Raw genomic sequence first — 20,000 nt, 5'->3', positions numbered from 1 at the left:
CCAGCCTATGGAGACCGCAATCTGTGGGGAACTGAGAGTAAAGCACAAGAAATTCCCCAATAAACAATGAGGGGGAATTCTAAACAAACTGAAATGCGGAGTAATTCTTAAGCGATGGAGACAGAGTATTTCAGGTTTCAGGTATTTCATTTTTAAGCTAGAGACTATTCTTTTGCAGATTCTCTTAAGTCCTAATGTTACTTTCCGCTTGCACAGATGGTCGTGCTTTCGGAATACGAGCATTTCTAACACAACAGGTTACCTCTGGCCAAAGAGAAAGGGTAGGGATAACACTGGCAGGATAAGTAAATACCTCCTTTAAACCAGAGGTGAATTTTATCATTCTGCAAAAGTATGCAATGAGTAGACTGCAGGTTGAAGAAATTTCCTTCTACATAATGTACTTACGGACTTTTTAAAGTTTTATTCCTTTTGGTTCACTGTGGTTAAGGTTTCTGATTTCTCCTTTCTCCTATTACATCTCGCTTTCACACCTTTTGGCTGGCAAACAGATACCCACAGTGATATCCACGGGCAGGGAGCAAGCTGCAAGGCTGCATCTCAACGGCAAATCCCTGCCAATTATGTTAAAACTAATTATAAATCTCTTTCCTGTAAAATCATAACCCTAGCTGAAAATAATCCACACCCCAAATAGAACACGGGTTACATTTTAAAATAGACTTTCCCCCAAGGTTAAATTTAATGTCTTGATTGCACATATTCCCAGAAAATAAATGGTTCGATTGCAGCAAGCAGTTTCAGTTTGGTTAATCTAAATTCTAAAAGTGAAGTTCACGCACCTTTACTAAAATCGTCAGTGAAAACGAGACAGTTCAGTTTTAGTACTAAATCGTACTCCACACAGTATTGCACTTCCAGGAGCTACATCATTCCACAGTAACTATTTCATTCATCTGGTATTGTTACAGAGTGTAAATCAGGATTCATAAATGATCAGTTTGTATCCTTTGGGAGGGAGGGATTACATGTAAATAATCCCTTTAATGTACGCATCGCCTCTGAGCATTTCACACAGCAATAAATTGGTAAACTGAATTTGAGCAATTAAGAAATTAAATGAAACTAATAAAATGTGTATTTTAATATTTCTTGATGGTTATTTGGGGATTAGTGCATATGAAAACAGCCGCTCTCCTTCTGTATGAAGGTAAACCGCAGCACTTTGATAAACTCTATCTGTCAGCCTTTCACTACTGCATTTCAATCGCAATTCCTCTTTTGAAATATTTCAGCATATCTTTCATTCCACGGTTGTATTATTAACTACATTAAACTAGGAAGTCCAAGTACCCATTTCAAATACAAGTGCTCACACGTCCCATAGTGAATGGCAACAAGAAAAACTACCTCAGAACACGCTATATATAAAATTATTAACCCTAAATGTTTGAGGCGGGAAAGGCACTGCGACAACCGGAGCTTTGCTTCATTCCTCTCCACTCCACACCCGCCTGCTCCCACCTCCCCAGAAAACAGCCGTGGTTCGCGGGCAACCTGGGCAGGAGTGAAATGAGAAAGCACACGCCCAGGAATAAACTGCTCCAACAGCAGAAATACCGAAACGTATGGACTTTACTTTCCAGACACAGACCTTGGCTATCTTTACTTGTCTTCAGGAAACAAGAAAGAGACACCGATCTGAGGAGCTAATGGTGAAATAAAGTAAGGGAAATTCCAGCACACTATCTATGACAAGTTCTTTATAAGGAGCAATGGCAAGGTTCATGATCACTGTTGCTGAGCCCATGGAAAGAGAATTCTAGTTGCTCAAGTCGGAATTTTGCATACATTCTATTAAGGTATTTTAAACAAACCAAAACCAAGAGAATTTTTTAAAAATAATAATGTTATTGTTATTCATTCAGTCAGTCATTCATTCTTGTTAGAAGATGTTGCAAATAAACCTGTATGTCCTCATGGTAGGGATGGGTTAACGACACCAGTGCTGTAAGCATGAAAGATGAAACGAAAATGCAACTTTATTTTCCTTTTCTGCATATGGCGTTATAAGAAAAGCTATGAACTAATTTGTTCTTACCATCAATTTTGAGCTGAACTCAATATCATTCAAAATGATGCTATGACCTAGCTATGCTATGGACTAGTATGGCAATAACAATAGAAATCCCTGAGAAAACCATTGCAACCTTGGGTAACAAAAATAGAGAGAAGCCATGAACAACCTAATACCCAGAAGTGGCAGTTTAATAGTGTGCTTCATTTCAGCCTGTAGCCTAAAAAATACAGACTCTAAAAAGAAATATCAGACTTTAAGAAGACCCTATATAATTGCACAGGTTGGGACTTGTCATTAGCCAATTTACTCTTCCTCAGATTTACAGCTCTGGGTGTAACAAAATCTTTGGCACGAGGTGCAGACTTAAGAGACTATTTTCACCATTCAAATTCATTTATTTTGTACTCATTGGAAGTCAATTCAGTAGCACTTGCTGAGTTTTAGGGTTCTTTTGCTGCTGAGAGAGCAGCCTTTTCAGGGTTTTACAACTCAACAAAACACTAAACACGTGCTTAACCTGTGCTGAAGTTTCCTTAAGGTAAATGGGATGCAAATGAATGTTTGGTTGTTTTGCTTAATACGGATGATCTCTGCACCTCTGAACTATTCTGTTGCCAGCTGCCACTTACAACTTACAAAGAGATGTCAATTTTATAGGATATGGATTGGATCATTTTTAACTAATCTCTGCAGAAAGAAACAGTTCATTGGGAGGAGGAAAAAATGTCTGATAACGCCACCTCTGCGAGTTGCTTGGATGGGAAGAAGAAAGTGGGAGAAAAGCCCAAAGTACTCCAGCTGACAGTGTAGCCGTACAGCTTATATTTTACTTCAATAATCATTTATGAAAATACAACCAAATGAACAGCACTGCGCAGCTTGTGTTCCTATCATAATGTATAACCTCTCAGTACTTCAGGTACAATAATACCTCCATGAAAATCAACCTGTATTACTTCTGCTTCTTTGTACAACACTTTGCATGACTAAAAGCAGCAAGTGACAACACGTTTGCCAGTAACTGAGATTGATTATTGGTGCTTCAGCACATCCATAATCATGATGCACGCAGCACGGAGAGACGGAATTATTTTCATACACTGCCCTGATTGGTAGGAAAAACTTTTTTTCTAACCGAACTGAATATGTATAGGATGCATGCAATATGCTCTAGAGGAATGAGTACTGTGCTAGCTGTCAAAAGGTCTCTAGCTATACTCCTGCCTTGCGTGGCTCTGAGCAAGACAAGTCATGCATGCTGACTGCATTTGCTACTCTTCAGTCACAGTGGTCACCACTACAAAGAACGTAAATTTACCAGTGGTCACCACTCTGTAGTATGTGAGAAACTATTCTTTTACTACTAACAATAGTGAGAATCTGAAAGAAGCGTGAGAGTTGAGTGTGGCGCATGGTGGAAAGCATGGCCATGGTAGGTCTGGATTTTATTTCAGTAACTTTAGTTTTACAGCTGGTTAACCGTACTGACTTCAAAAGAATTGCTGCACATTGTTACTAATGGAGTGACTGTGGACTGTGGACCTTTGTATCTGCTTACAGCAACAGGAAACCGCAGATTCTTTAGCAGAAAAACTGGTTAGCAATTTCTTATTTTCTTTTACAGCATATTAGACAATACTGCTTTTTTTCATGCGATTTCCAAAAATCTCAGAGGACCTAATATTTTAAAGAAGTCCCTATTCTGCCATAAAATCGTCGAAGTTATAAAAATATCCGAGATATTAGCATTTCATATTTGGTAACTGCACTTTGGTGAATAATGTAACTATTTTGAAGTTCAGGTGACTTTTCTAAATCAGAACCACCACATCCTGCTGAAGAAATGGAAACAAGGATTAACTTGCCTTTTCAAACAGGCACATCAATAGCCTTTGCTATTGTCCCTGTACTGAGCAATACTGTCTAACTGTGGTATTACTGCAACAACAACAGTTAGTGCTACAGTAAATCTCTTTTGATTAAACCAATAAACAGTAGTTTGAGGTTGTGGAAATGGACAGTGCACTGTAAAGTCCTTAATGATTAAGGATTAATTAAATACTTTTTAAGGTGAAATATAGTGGCAAATAGCTCAGCAACAGAAAAAAGCAGTAATATACCTCTGCCATATTGAATTTTTGTGTATAAGGATTAATACACCACATTGTTGATAGTTGAATAAGCATTTATATTATCCATTTTCTGGTTATATCGTGTTTCTCTAGATACTAAGTTCCACGTAACTCAACAAGGAAGATTAGAGATAAAGTATGGGATGCACTATGACAATTGCCACACTGTGCTACAATTTAGAAAATAATACACCACTACGAGAGTGAAATACAATGTGATATGGTATCACAATTAGAATAGATTTTGCTCTGGACTAATAGCTCCCTCTTCATAGCTTTTACACATCACAGGATTCTGCTGAATATTAAACTGCTTTGGCAGAAATGCTATGTTCTGTCCCTATCCGTCTTATTTTAAATTTTAGTTCATGTATCTCAAAGAAATTGAAAACCCTTCTGAATAAAGTTTTGTATATACTAGTAAAGAGAGGAGAAATAAAAACTTTTCAACAGTGAACAGGATAGAATGAAAAGTCTTTCGATTACTTACTGTACACATACACATATATAGAGCAGCATGTAACTCATTTAGCATATGTTACCCAAAAATCCATGAAATTACAGCAATTTTCATTAAACTGTTGACATTGGTGGAGACACTTTCAATTTAGTCCAATGTGGGAATACAGAATGAGATTCAAATTTACATCTCAGGAAACATTGTAAAAAAAGTCTTTGCAGCGTCTCCCCAAATGCCAGGGTCAACTTTTCAAACGCAGCTTTTGATTCTGGATGCTCAGCCCACGACAGCTCTTTTGAAAATTTTGCCATGGATATAAAATCCTTAATACCTTTACGTTAGGCATCTATCAACTAGAGATTCTTCCTATTGGGATGGGGTGGGGACTTGTAGCCTTCTTCAGCTGACATGAAGTTGCACCTAGTCTATCAGGAGCAAGTATATGCAAGGCAGCTAACACTAGCATTGGGCATTAAACAGACATCTGTGGACATCTGCTTTTGCTCAGCTCAGTTCCCATTTTCTCTCATACCTTTGTTTTTATTTTCTCTTTGTCCTGTACAGAGAGTGCCCATGGCAGTTCTTTGCAACCCTATATAACCTGAGAATGAAGGAATTGAAGTTCTTTCTACAAGCCTCTGGGACACTGTGCCAGGCTGGAAGGGGAACCCTTCCAATGTCCTAAGGATCTTGCAGCCCCAAACCCGAGTAAGACTATGGAGTTGTAGGAAGAGGCCTCTAAATTAAGTTAGATGCTCTCATAGTTTCTGCCTTTAAGAGTGTATCAGGATAGATTTGATCAGGTACACAGAAGGAGATTGGGGTACTGTCTAAAAGCTCAAATTTCACAGCTTTCTCAAACTACTTTCTAAAACACATTTGCATTTTACAAAACTGAGTAACAGAAGAAAAGATTCTGCTGTTCCTTTGGGAAAGAGGAGAGATTTCTCATTCACTTTTCCTTAATCACTGTGGAAAATATTCCCAGAACTCCTGTCAGCTTTTTTGTTTAAATGATTATTCTTGTTGCACTTCAAGCCCGCTCATTCTCTTTCTCAAGTCATTCACATGTCTTCTCTACTTCCCATCTTGAATTCTCTCTCTTTCCTTCAGTCTCCTTTTCTGTCCCTCTGGAAAATTCCATCCTTTTTTTTTTTTTCCAGGATTGGAGGTCACTCCAAGTTTGAAAGCCACAAAAGACTTAAGTGGATGCAGGAACAGAAAAATGTTACTACATTCAAATGTAACAGCTGAAAGGCGAGAGCAAAAGATAACTGCCAAGATGTTTAGCTTCAGTTTCATGAAAGATGAGGAAGACAGGAAAAAAAGAGCAACTAGAAGAGCAAAGCTGCAGAGAAAGGCAGGAGTTAGACATGATGCAAACAGCTAGATATTGTCTGCAAATGAATGCCTTCCTCTAAAAAGTGATTAGCCGTATTGATCACTTAGGTATTAGAGTAATACTTTCCACAGTCAGATTATTACAGGATACAAAAAAGTGTTGGAAGAGCGGGACATGCTGACTGTTCTGGCTGTCGTTACAGCTACATTTGTGCTCTTCTTTCTGTGCTAAATTAGCCGTCTACCCACAGCTCTAGACCCTAAACATCGTGCATTAATATGCTGGGTTGTGTCTTTTTAATCCTTTCAATTGGTTTACATTGGTCTTGGCTCTGAAACATCCCCTTCTGTGAGTACTTGTACATCTATGTGACTAATGGGCACACAGACAGATGATTCAGCACATTGGTGTGTCCTCTGGGTACCCTGTATCCTGCCACATTTAGCGCAATTCTCGCATTTCATATGCCACTCCCTCGAATCACAGGATTAATGTTAAATCACGAGAATCTACATTATGATTTACTGACCCTGGCCTTGGCACTTCACTTTATCGAGGCATGCTGATGTTATAGGAGTTTTCAAACTTGTTTCCGCACTTACTATAGCATTACCCCATTGTCAGCAATCAGGGAGTCCTTTCCAAACATCCTGGAGCATTCTTTGCTCATCATAACTCTTGTCCTGAGCTACACTCACAATGTTTGGAAGCGGAAATCACCTTTTGGCTTCTGCTGTAGAATAAATTTCCTTCCTCCTTCACAAAAATCCTTTATTCTTGAAGAAGGAGTAAATCTAGCTTAGTACTCCATTTGTTTTCCAGCAGCAAAATGAATGACCTTGTTTCAATTACATTTACAGTAAAAAATATAGCATTTACAGTAAAAAATATAGCATTTACAGTATTTGAGTAAAGTGACTTGGGTTGTTTTATTTATGAATATCGATTTCTGCATAAAGACAGCATTTCTGCTTTACTGTTACTTTTTTGGTACTGTTACTTTATTGGCTCTTAGATGAGCCACAGCAGGCGCTGCATAAAATACTGCTGAGGGTCTAAGAAAGGCCTTGTCATACTATTTAGCAACACAATGCCAACAAGGATGAGAATGGAGTATTTCTCTCCAAGGGTTGGTTCTTACACACATTGATGTCTTCAGGAGTTTTATCATCAGAAATCAGGAGGCTTTCAATCAGACTTTTTAACAGTAAGCTTTGGAGTTCTAAACTCACTGTAAGCGGTGAAAAAAAAAATTCTCCAAAACTTTTTGACGTGCAAGTGTTGTGACTCTTACTCCTTTCTTTTCAACCACTTTCAGGTGCTTCACATGTTTTACTTTGCATTTCTTTAAATACTAAAATACTAAAAGAACAGAAATAGCTACAGAGCAGCGGTGTGTTAGGTGTCCAATGTTATACCTGAGAGAAAAATTCCTAGAGTAGATCTACTGTTTCACTCCTATGGTTTGCAGCTGCCAACGAGATGCTAATAAGTACTATCTGGGCTGTTTTCCCTGTATTGTTCATATCTGTCCACTAAAACCAGCGTGGAAATCACCGATCACACCTATGCTAGCTCCCTGACCTCCACCAGCCACAGCCACACCCGCACATCTCCCTCAAACCCAAAGGAGCAAGAAAGAACTGCCGGGATTTTAATTTGATCAGTTTTACACATTCTAAGAAAAATGTTGCACTTAATGACTTTTCCCTTTCCTACGGAGTAGTCCAAATTGAATAAGAACAAGGTTAGTTATAGAGCTATATCAAGTTACTGTTATTTGGGGGAAGAAATGCTCAAGGGATAAAGTAGCCAAAACCCCCAAACTGCAGATACCTAAATCAAGTAGAAATACAAAAAGTCCAGGGTGCATAGATGGCTTTGACTTTAATCGAACAGAATACGGAGAGCCTTTCATATTCAAAGCTCTTTGTAGACTAACTGGACTAAATAGTGCTATTGTATTCAAATGTGGCATCTGTTAGGCATTCAGAAAGAACTCAACTATTGCCTTGGACAGTGGATCTTTCTTAAGGTGGGATATGCTTCCCAGGACATTATTTTATTTTATTTTATTTTATTTTGTTATTTTATTTGATTACGCAATGCTCTCAAAACACTCTGGGAACAAAATGCCTCGAAAAAAAATGAAATACATGGGCCTCAATTCTGTCTTTTCTAACATTGGCACTGGTCTGAACTGTCTCACTGGCTTACAATGTATTTATGTATATAACGATATAGGGTAAGAACTATCCAAGACTATGTATATCTACTTCTGTTGCAGTGTTTGAGTTCTGAAGCCAATTTAGCCTGATACCAGCGTAAATAAAGAAACAAACAAACCTGTTTGGAATAAGTTTTAACAAATACTCTACAGATTGTGATAGATCGGTTCGGGTTGATAAGAAAAAAGTAGATCCATCTGCTGTGCCATCAATTAAAGGAAGGAGATCTGCAAATGTGATGCAGTTGATTGCTTCCTATCAAATACTCAACTTTTAGATATTCACTCAATGACCTGGGAGAGTGTACATTCTCCCGACTTTGATATTTTCACTTGGCAGCCACGTTATTTTATAAGCATAGTGTCAGCAAACTGGATGTGTTGCTTTGAATTCCACCATTATCCACTGTTTTTATTATGAGTGCAGCATCTCTCAGAACCATTTAGAGTACTGACTTGACCTAGTGAGAGAAGAGAAAGGAAAGCAAAGAGCAACAAAGCATTAGTAAATGTCTGCAGAAAGTCTTGGGGTGTTGGAAATTGCCCAGTCTGCACAGAGTCGATGTGAGACACCTCACTGGTAGTTACAACGCTGCACTTATTTAATCTGGTTCACTAGCTCATTTTCTAATCTCTATCGGCAAATATATGATGAGTCTTAGTAGCTTACCACACCCTTTCACTTAGCTTGAAAAATCTACAGAAAATCAAAATTACTACTAAAAAAAAGATGAAAACTTATCAAAAGTAAAATTAGATTAAGAGTCAATCAAAATCCAACTGTGAATTTATCATTTCAATGAATTTCAATGAATGGTTTAAAATCTGTTCGAAATCTAGTTGAAAATGAATATGTAATAATACAGACATATCTCTTTTTCTAAGCTAGTATTGTCAGATGTATTCTGTGCATTATAATTCATGAACAGGGCAGATGACTATTTGAGAAGTATTAAAATGAGCTGACTTTTCAATACAAGTGTCTTGACAATAAGTTTTTCTATTCTTGGCAATTCAGAAATGTAGACAATTGTGCTAGAAAAATAATATGTATTGTAATATTCATTGTACAGTAGTAGTATAGTAAGTGGCAATTCTGGACATTACAAGAGACACAAGGATTATTTTCTGTGATTGCACAGAGAATACTTGGATTTCTTGTGAAGCTTTTGCATTGGAAATGAGATTCATCAGTCTGAACAGGGCAGGGTTAGAGCCCTTAGCAACATGCTTATTTTGTAGAAGGTCACTCAATAATAACTTCCTCTGCCCTCCAAGCTTATTAAGACTGACTGGCATATATTAATGAAAACACCTGATTCTCCAACCATAAAACCCAGACAAAGACTTTATTTTAATATTAAGGAAGGAACCCTTAATTAGCAGGGTTTCAAAAATGTCAGCTTCTTCTATTAGCTGTTCTGGTCCATCAAAGCCATAATCCCTACTGTCAAATTTCATCACATGATAGACAGTTTGCTGGCTATCTTTTTTTTTTTTTTAACTGATCATACTGACTGAAGCTTTTTATTTTGCCATCACATTTAACAAGTTTGCATGCATTTCATTGTTACATTGCTGATTTTACTCCTTTCAAAGTCTGCCCGTGTCAGCTAAAAGAAGAAAAAATCTAAAGAAACATAAAATATTACATATTGATACACAGACGTATAATTAAAGACTTTTGGGGAGAGCTCTCATTCATAATATTGATTCTTTTCTAGGGCATGCAAATGTGTCTCTGTGAAAACACGAATAAAAACCACCGTTCACAGATGAATTTCCATTTCAGGCATGTTAAGAGAAAAAAAAGAACAAATGCTTGAAACATTGTGAAGACCTTTGAAGATGCACATTCTTTAGGATTAACCCACGATACACCTGCACGCTACATGAAATTTGTTCAAGTAGCTATTGCTCGCACTGCCCGTGAAATAAGAGAGATTGTGTCAAATTTTACTGAAATAAACATATCAATTTTAAAAGGATTTATATTCTAACTTCATTCAGCATTTCATTGTTTATTAAACATTCATATTCATGGAAAACCCAATCTATTTCTTTTGCTTAAAAAAAAAGCAATAGAAGGTTACTATCCTGTCACAGTTTTCTAAACCTTCCCATCTAAACTCAAACGTTATCTATGGATTTGATAAAGCTGTATTCCCAAAACCAGCACACAGGTATTTAGCTCAGCACATAGGTATTTAGCTCATCTATGTAGGTTTTCTCTTCTTTAACAAGGAAAATAAAAGATATATAGAATTTGTAGGATGACAATGCAGAAAGGCGAAGTAAATTCCCAAATTATTTTCATGCCTAGTTTTTCTTTAAATCTTTCCTTTTAAAATTTTAGATTTCTTTATTAATAATTTATGCAACAATGCGCATATTATAAATGAGACAACAAAATTAAGGAGTTTTGGTGTTGAAGATACAACTGAATCCAGGTAAGAAGAAAGGAATTCTGGAAAAAGAAAGAATTTTTGGAGCGAAAGAGTATAGGTAACATTTGTATATTAAAGTAGGAGAGAAGCGAGTAGAAGAGCTGGAGCTAACAAGTGATACGTACAGGCTTCTGACAAGAACTGGAGGCAGCATGAGAAGCACCAGAACGCCAAAAGCGGGAATGGAAATGGAGGCAATCTGAGTGATTACTGTGGGCAACTAAAGGAAGTAAAGCAGAGCTGTCAGAAAAATAAAAATGTTGAGATCCTTACAGGTTGGTAAGAAAAGAACATAACAGTCACATTTTTCTCAGACTGAAGAAAAAAGTGAGACTGAGGTTGGATCAGGAGAGGGAGATTAAAGTAACGAAGGTGATAGATAACCAAATGATTGAGAAATGGATACAGATGAAAGGACAGATTTTTGATGGTTTCAGATCTAAAACGCAATTGGATTTAGGGAGAGCCGACTTGTACTGTTAGAGGACAATGTCGTCTATTAGGGAGACCCACTTGTACTACTAGCAGGTACTATGGAAGGTGTGGAGATGAAACCACGATAGTGAATCTAGATAATGGGATGACGGTAAATTTTAAGTTGTGAGAGAGAAAGAAGAACGGCTAAAAAGTACTTTGTATATGTACTTTTGCAGTATTCAGCACTACTGAAGAGCAGACAGGAGGGAGAAACTTTGCAGGCTCAGAGACGCATACTGACTGCAGGGAGTCCCCAGTTCTGAAGACAAAGACACCTTTAGAGCTTTGTAATATTTTTTGTATCTGAAATTTCTTAAGCGTCTGCATGTTACATCACCTAATACATATTAGGAAATAGTAGGCCAAAAGTTCACTTCTGCTTAGACTGAGATATGGGCAAGAAATGCAGAAAGAGGTGATTGAAATACAACTGAACTGCAAGGCTCCGTGAGAAGGGAAATACTCAGAGAAGCAGGGGGGAAAAATCCGAGACTCAATATTATTAGAGGCCCATGGAAATCTTGGGAAGAGATGAGAGGGAAATGGTGAAAACGGAGCTGCACTCAGAGAAACATCAGCAGAACAGAGGGAAACACTAAAGGAAATAATAAAGGAGATAAAGAGGGAGCAATCAGGGATATGACCACTGAGAAACAGAACTGCAAAAAACAAGGAAGGAAGTGGAGCTTCTGGGAGAGAATGATAAATGTAATGCAGACAATAAATCCAATAAAACAAGAATAGCAAAAGATATAGGTGTCCGTTAATCAACTTGCCATCTATACCTTGGCTATGAAACTCAGTCAATACTTAATGAAAATAAATATCCTTCCTACCTCAGGAAAATAATTCCAGTTTTTCACACTGTGGAATTCTTCCCACTACTAATAATTGCATAAATTTATACGTGTTAATCCAGGATCCTTGTACCACTGTCCTTCTGGAGGTAATCAAAATCAAATACAATCTGATTGTACGGGTCTGAACTAACTAACGGAACATTATAAAGGGTTGTATTTATTTTATCTGCTTAACCTTACTTTGCTGCTTCCTGAGTGCCTATGTCTATTGCAAGTGATGAGCACATTTCTTAGCTAAATTTACAGCTAGCCACTCCATCCTTTTTAATGGCTTTAAGTGACTGTGAACATTTACTCCTATAATTTTTCTCTCATTTAATTAATTTAGAAATGAAATCCACTGTTTAGAACAATAGAGTTCCTTGCCTTTTTGATGATGCTTCTAAGGAGTGGAGCTACAGTGAACGGCAACAAGATAGGAAGGCCAACACATGAAGTTCAGTTCTCCCTCCAGCATTACTCACAATACCTACTAACTAAAAAATAGTAGAATGGGAATAAAAGAAAGCTATATAAGTTTTTAGACTCTGAGCAATCTTTATCTTGTGAGGTATATGACAACTGACCTTAGTTTTGAAAACGTAAGTTTGTCCTCTAATTACATCCAACTCAAGATTTTTGTATGAGTAAAACATCCACGACCCAGTCGCTGTTGGGACTCCACTGTAGATTAAAATGTATAAAACACAGTCCCTACCTCAAGCATTTGTAACAAGTAAGCATCTTTTTTTTTAGGCTTTTCAATTTCTCTTATTCATTATATTTGTTTATATTTTTGTATATGAAATAGCACCTTTGTTTTGATTTTACTTAGGCATTAGGAGTTGCTATTATGCAAAATATGTGAGAGTGGCCGTGTTCGGTGCTGGTTCCCCAATATTGACAGCTGTTGCATCAGGCATGGTACAGAGTACATTCCTGCCTACTCCCTTTAGTGTTTGTTTGTGGGTCTCTTGTCTATGAACCCATCTAATACACTTTTGCACAAGTGGACACCTACCAATCCCAGAAAAATACTTTATTTTACCTATTTTTAACTGAGCTAGTCATAGATTCAATTAGTGCTTCCTAATTCTAGTACTGCAGGATTTTGTGAATAAAAGGCCTGCCTCAAACCACTATCCTTTTCATTTTGTAAACTTTGATCATAATGATCCATTAGCCTTCTGCTTTCCAAATTGAAAAGTCCCAGCCTTTTTCTCGTCTCATCGGAATGCAGCTGATTGATCCCCTTGATCATTGTTACCCTTCTCTGTACTGTAACTCCACAATATTCCCGCTTGGATGCAGCGAGCAGAGCTGCTCAAGGCACAAGAACACCAAGGTTTTGTGAAATGACAGAATGACGCCGTCTGTCTTGGCCTCAATATCCATTCTCATCATGCTTAGAGTTTTGGCTGCTTCTGCACATTCAGTTGATGATTTCAGAGAACTATCCATAGTGGCTCCAAGATCTTTCTCCTGAGTTGTAACTACTGCTCTAGTTGAACATGTTAGTAGCGCTCTCTGCATGGTCAGTGCCCACAGAGCTATCCATAGAGCTGCCTCTGGTCCAAATGGCAGAAACAAGAACAGAATGGCATTACAAATGGTCTCTGCCATACTTTGGGTACGATGACTTCTTAAATCTCAGATGTTCTGTAGCGATGCTTTCAATGTCCGCTTGGAAAATTCTATGGTGTTGCCTTGCTGCTGGATTCCAGGTGGTGTATCACAACTTACTAACATGGTAACTTGCATGCTTGACCACCACTTCCTAAGCCTCTATTCAGCAAAATGTTAGCATTTTATTGTAAGTTGTTGTAAATCATACTGAGTATCTAATATGTGCATTTTATATCAGGTGCAGCCAGAATGGTGTACTTGTGGACTAATGGTCCCTGGATCCTACAAGGGACAGTGATGCCCTAGTTGAGGAACAGAAGGAGAAAACAGAGCAGAAGGACAGCATGAGGATGGAGGCAAATGAGTATAACTGATTTTTTCGGTCACTACAAATTAGGGTGAGAAATTCTGGTTTGCCGTCTTTAGAGCAATATATGTTTGTGGGTTGGAATGGTCAGTTTTTCACTGACAAGCAAGAAAATTCAAAACTCTTCAGTTGGAAAAGAGTATTATAATCACTGACTGGAAAGTCTGCCTGCTGGCAAGGTAAACTATTATTTTTGTATCTAGTGTGCACAATTAATACTAGTGTATTTCGACAAATTTGTGTTGCAAATAAAGCTGTAGCCTTTCCTTGCCAAGACTGTAATATTGAGCCATCAGGACATGCATCTTAGGAAAGGATGGAAAATGTATATGACAGAGATAAAAGGAAAAATACACTGCTTTAAAGAAATGGTAAATCATTAAATTTAAGAGACAGGGAATTAGGTTCGATGATAGTTCAGTATGACATTTTGTTCCTTGATTTTTCTATTACTGTAGGAAAGAACAAAAGGACGCTAAATGAGATCTCGGTGTAAATATCTAATTAGCCTTCTGCAGTCCAAAAATTGCCCATAAACCATATTTTCCTATGTGTAGAGTCTCTACTCAAAGTGTAATGCAATTCTTACATTTCAGACTTTATAGAGGTTTAGATGTAGAGACTGAATTGACTGTAGCACATGGTCTGTAGCCCAACATATGAAATACATTGCTAAGGATACACAAAGCATCAAATTCCTTTTCCAAAGTTGGTTTATATCTTTATATTTCTTGCAAAAGGCTCTTCACTAAATTGTAAAACTCTGCCTTAAGTATTTTTACACATTGAACTTACAAGAACTCACTTTTCAAAAGAAAGTAGAAGCTTGGTGATAGAAGCTGTACAACACATGTGCTGCCCTATCTGTGATTTAATTCCCTATCCTACACATAAGGCTCTTCTAATGGATTTTTTGGAGTATTTGGAAGCACACAGAGACACATACACAGAGTCTGTTTTGGAGATGAGTTTGCGCACGAAAAAATCTTCATCTGCATTGTTATCAATTAAGCTGCCATCAGTACTGCAGGCACCTCTGGCAGGGTTCCAGGTGCCAAAGAGGTTGGATTGACTCGCAGACCTAGAAATAAGGGTCAAATCGATTCTAACCTTTGCAGTACTGATAGAAGCCCTATATAAATCACTCGGTATATAAATATTTATTTATCAACAGTTGGCTAGTCAACAGCATGGTGTGGTCTGCACATATTTCATAAAGCAGATGGTTTACATTTTCTGAACTCAAGGCAAAAGTCAACACTATGTGACGCTCACTATTTAACAGGATTTTTTGACTACCGATATGCCATAATCGTCAGATTTTCCACAAAACAAATGGGCCAACTTCTAACTATTTGGGGGACTCTTCTTACATTCTTATACTCATCTAAAGAAAAAATGAACTTCTGAAATGAACTGCACAACAGCTCACCACACTGCTGTAGTGATCTATCCCAAATCCAAGAGTACTTTGTTAGCATTATGTTATCTGTGCCAGCTTCACAAAACTATTACAGTTTCACTTTTTCTTTGTGTCTGCAACACTTCCCTGTCATCCTGATAAGTGGGCAGCCATTTCGTTTCTCTATGTATAGATAGAGCTGTGAAGGAGAATTAGATTTCAACACTTATGTAACAGAGATTAATTGATTGATTAGATTATTAATTAAAGTTTCCATTAAATTCTCTTTTTAAAAAGCACAGGATTGTGGATCCCCAGGGTTTTTTCTAACCCTTGAAATCATAAACAAGAGAATGCATAACTAAACATTGTATCTTATCTTGTGAAGAATAATTAAGCCAGTGGTTGCGCTGCTATGAAGGAAAATATTTCTCCTTCCAAAATATTCTTTTTCATTTTTTTTTTTCTACAAATCTCAGGAAACAGACAGAGCTTTTTGGTTTCCCCCCTCTGCAACAGAGGAACAGCCACTAAAAATTTCTTGGTTTAAACATATGCGTATACATATGTACGCCTGTTCTCGTGCATACACGAATATCTGTTTGGGGTTTGTATGCTATTCATTTTTAAGAAAAGGAAAAGAAGTGAAAACATGACTTAGGTTGTTTTAGATTTGAACTGATGTGGTCTACCTAGAACTTCCAGCCACATAACGTTTCAGAGATCTGTGGAAAAATAAAAACAGCAAGTGGCCTTTTAGGTAACCCATAATTAAAAGCAATTTTGAGCTGTCTTTTCAGGGAAGCTACCCAGGGGAAGTATTTGCTACCTGTTTGACCTTCACGATTGTGAGTCCTTGGCAGTGTCAGCGACCCTCTGAACTGAATTCAAAACTAATCTCTAACAGAAAAAGAGAAACAGAATTCATGCAAATCATATTAATTCCAACATTTCCCCAGTGAGCTGGGTATAAACTACAGCCTAATTAAATATTTTTTAACGATGTGAGTAATTTTTGCCAAGGGGCGGATTCAGGGGAAAATTTAATATGAGATCACAAAAGCTGTTCCCAGCGTTGATTCTGTAAATTAATGACTATCTGCCTTATGATAAAAACATGCTGCCAAGAATGAAAATGAAGTCAGCAAAGCTTGCTCTATTTGTCTAACAACCAAATATACAGAATGCAAAACTTTAAAGGATATGGAAAATGTCCATTGTCTGTATGATGTATTCCTGATAAAGACGCACGACACTGACAGCATAAAGCTGCTCTATGTTACACAAGACTATCAACTCTTATTAGTTATCACTAATATAGTGTTAGCTAGTGTGATGAACATTAGTGAGACAGTGCCAAGCACCAACATCAAGATCCTGAGAGGTATTTATTTATGTGCGGGTAGGATAATGTGCTGTGACCATTTCATAAACTGTCTATCTCTCAGACACCCTGAACGCTGCGCAATTTCTCAGAGTTGCTCACAACTATCCATCCATCTTCCCTAACACTTGAAAAGACCTTATCACTGTAGTATCTGAGCACCAATCTTAAGTGCTTGTCAGAAAGAAAATCTCATTAAACCAATGTTATTAGCGCTTTCAAATAATAATAAATGCACAAACATTAAAACCATGATCAAGAAAAACTGTATAAAGAGACAGGAATTATTGATGCATCAGTCTGGCCAGCTTTTTATCATGTTCTGGAAATTAAACGGTAAGCCTTATGCGACTGAGAGGCTGCTTTACAGAGTATAGTGTTAGATCAGATAGTGAAGATATTCAAATGCAAAATCCTCTGTTTAACCAATAAAATACTCCTTGCTCTTTGTTCTTCTCATGCTAACCTAACTTGTAACAGGACAGACAGTTAGCACCAAGAAGTTACAAAGCACCGCCAGACGACAGGTGACTAGGACTTTGGTAGGACCCTGGTCAAGAGGCCAGCCCATCGGAAGGACTTTGCAGACCTATTTATTTAAATTTCCGCCAGTGCTGGCCACTGAGACTGAATTTACAGCTTTTCAATTAGAAGGTCATTCTGTGCTAACTAGCACACCATTGCCTCATTATAATCATAAAATTAGCGAGAAAAGACCAGCATGAATAATACGAAGGAGCCAATCTGAAAGGTGAAGAGGTGCTATTTTCTTGTTTTATCAGAGATGGGAAAAAAGCTTGCTGTTTAGAAACAAATATTTTGCTTATAGCACATGAGTCTCTTAGGAAAGAAATACTTCACAATTTTTCTCTACTTCAGAATAAATAAATTGGTCATTTTCTGTAAATTAACCTTGACAGATGAAAGGACAGTTTACGACTGCTGAACAGTGTAACGTAGGGCGCAGCTTTATACGATGTGAAATGTATGCGTGAGACTTTCCGTTTCAAAGCACTGCAATAGGACTTTTATATTTCTTAATTTAAGCTTACTCATATTACCTCTTTTTGTAAGCATCATTATATTAGTTGAAGTTTTTGAAATAAAAGCAACAATCCAGCAAATCAGTTAATGTAAAATATATCTTAGGATATTAGTTAATTTGCTATTTGACAACTGAGAACGTCATTGAGACTTCGGTATGCCTGTGAACATGCTGTAAATTGAGTTACTGCTGCACAGAAATGTAAACTACACAAAGGATGAGGACTGTTGTAATTCCCCTCAAAACACTGGGAGAAAATACTGAATCTATCACACACAAGCCACAGAGCGTACGGTCTTCCAAGCAGCCAGGGAGTTCCACAGTATGCACAAATAGAGCAACAACAGAAAAGCGGGATACACTTCAGGATTACAAGAATGTTCAAACGCCACAATTTAAGATACAGTCTATTTAATGAAAACCTGGAAATTGCCTTAGTTTCAGTCTGAAAGCACAGATCACCTTTAAGGGAAAATTAGTAATATTTGCTCAACCTGGTAACAAGTTGTAAGCCACTAAAACAGGAAAAGGAAGGTAGAGAGCATGACATAATTGTCAGGGGGAACACTTAAAGATTATAGTGAAACGGTTTCATGCTCACCGTTCTCTGCGGTTACCTGCTCTAAGTTCAGGCCACATCCCACTCTCCAAGAACTTTGCTCTTTTCTAGACGAACTCTCCCTGTACTCAGCAGCCAGTGAGGAACACACGCATCTAGCCAGAGGCATCTCTGACCTGCTGTTTTGGCTGACCTGCTTGAGCAATTTAAAGAGATGCCCTGCCACCCAAACTGAGAGGTTAAGGCCCTTTGCTAAAGCAGTCCAACTGAACACGGTTCCTGTTATGCTCTCACCTGTTTTATTTGGCAAAAGTGGAGACAGTCATTAGGGTGTTTTGTTGTACATGTAAAATAGTCAGAAACTTATCCCTGGCTTTCCCCAGATCACAAAAGAAAGTTGGAGCAGAACATGAAATTCAAGCTTCCAAGGACCTCGCCATTGAACATCCTTTCCTGGAGAAACCAACTGGAGAAGGTAAACAAAAAAAGAAGTCTAATAATTTATTTCCCATATATATTGAACAGGATCTCATGAAGACCTTCAGACTATAATAGACAGCACATGAAATGAGAGTTGATGATGTAATGTACAGAGGGAAAAGAAGAAATCTCATGGTGTCAATCGACAGGTTTTATATTACACAGCTGTAGCTGAGAGATCCTGTGATAAAAGCATTCCAACATTTACTGCTCTGTGTATCACAAATCCCCAAATATATGATTAAATAGAAGGGAATTTGAAAAAACAATAAAAACATTCAAAAGACTAGTGTAAGTTTGGTGTCCACATACCTTTGAGAATTACTCAGAGGATTTTAAAGCCCTGTGTAACTAAAGATACCCAGCAGATAGTTTCAGTTGTGCAGTTCAATTTAGGGACGGGAAAATACAGATATATAATTTCAAAAAGGCAAGACAAATCAGGCCTAAGTCCTTTGGAAACACTAACTGTAGAACAAATAGTTTGGCCAAATAACAAGTAACATAAAGTAAGGCATGAAGAGTAAGGGAAGAAAATAAAATTGGGTACAGAGAGCACGAAAAATTGAACAACTGTGCTTAAAGTCCTATTTCTCGATTCTCGTAAAACCTGGGAATTCTGAGAAGAGTTTATTTACATTTTCCTTTTGCAGATTTAATTTTTGAATGCTCGTTATTATTTACAGACGCATTCATAGTTGTGGGAACTACTAGCCTTTGCAGGGCTGACAACTTGTACAACTTAACTGCAAGACTTGCAGTAACTTTGTCTTAAAGTCCTCGCCTCTGGAATCACACAAACAAAACAGAATTTCAGCTTTCCTCTAAAGATGGAGAACGTTTCTAGCCCATGTTGCAAAGGAAAACTAAAACGTCAAAATTGACAAAGTGAAAAAAAAGTGTGCGTTTCTGCTGCTTAAGGCAAGCCCTTTTTTTCCCTAACTCATTATCTTTTAATGCTTCAGGTTATTAAATCTCTTTGGCAACAGCTCTGTTTTGTTTAGATCTTAAAGGGCCTGATCCACTTCTCACTGATGCTAGCAGATGTCATTTTTTGATTTACTTAGATCGTGAATCACATCCACAGCCCACACTACAATGAGGGTAATAATGAAGAGTATATTGATTGCATAATTTTTACTGGAATTTTGCTCCATAATAAAGCTTTGAAG

The 20,000-nt window shown here is 37.5% G+C and overlaps 1 protein-coding gene across 6 annotated transcripts in view; it reads right to left on the bottom strand.

Moving 5' to 3' along the window:
• NPAS3 (neuronal PAS domain protein 3) overlaps positions 1 to 20,000 on the bottom strand; it is a gene marked incomplete at its 3' end in the record, with an annotated part of 622,106 nt that overhangs the window by 104,754 nt on the left and 497,352 nt on the right. The gene's annotated exons all lie outside the window — the stretch shown is intronic.

This window comes from Vanellus vanellus (genome assembly GCF_965231255.1).
Source record: "Vanellus vanellus genome assembly, chromosome: 6".
Lineage (NCBI taxonomy): Eukaryota > Metazoa > Chordata > Aves > Charadriiformes > Charadriidae > Vanellus > Vanellus vanellus.
This window is presented reverse-complemented; position numbering and strand designations above follow the sequence as displayed.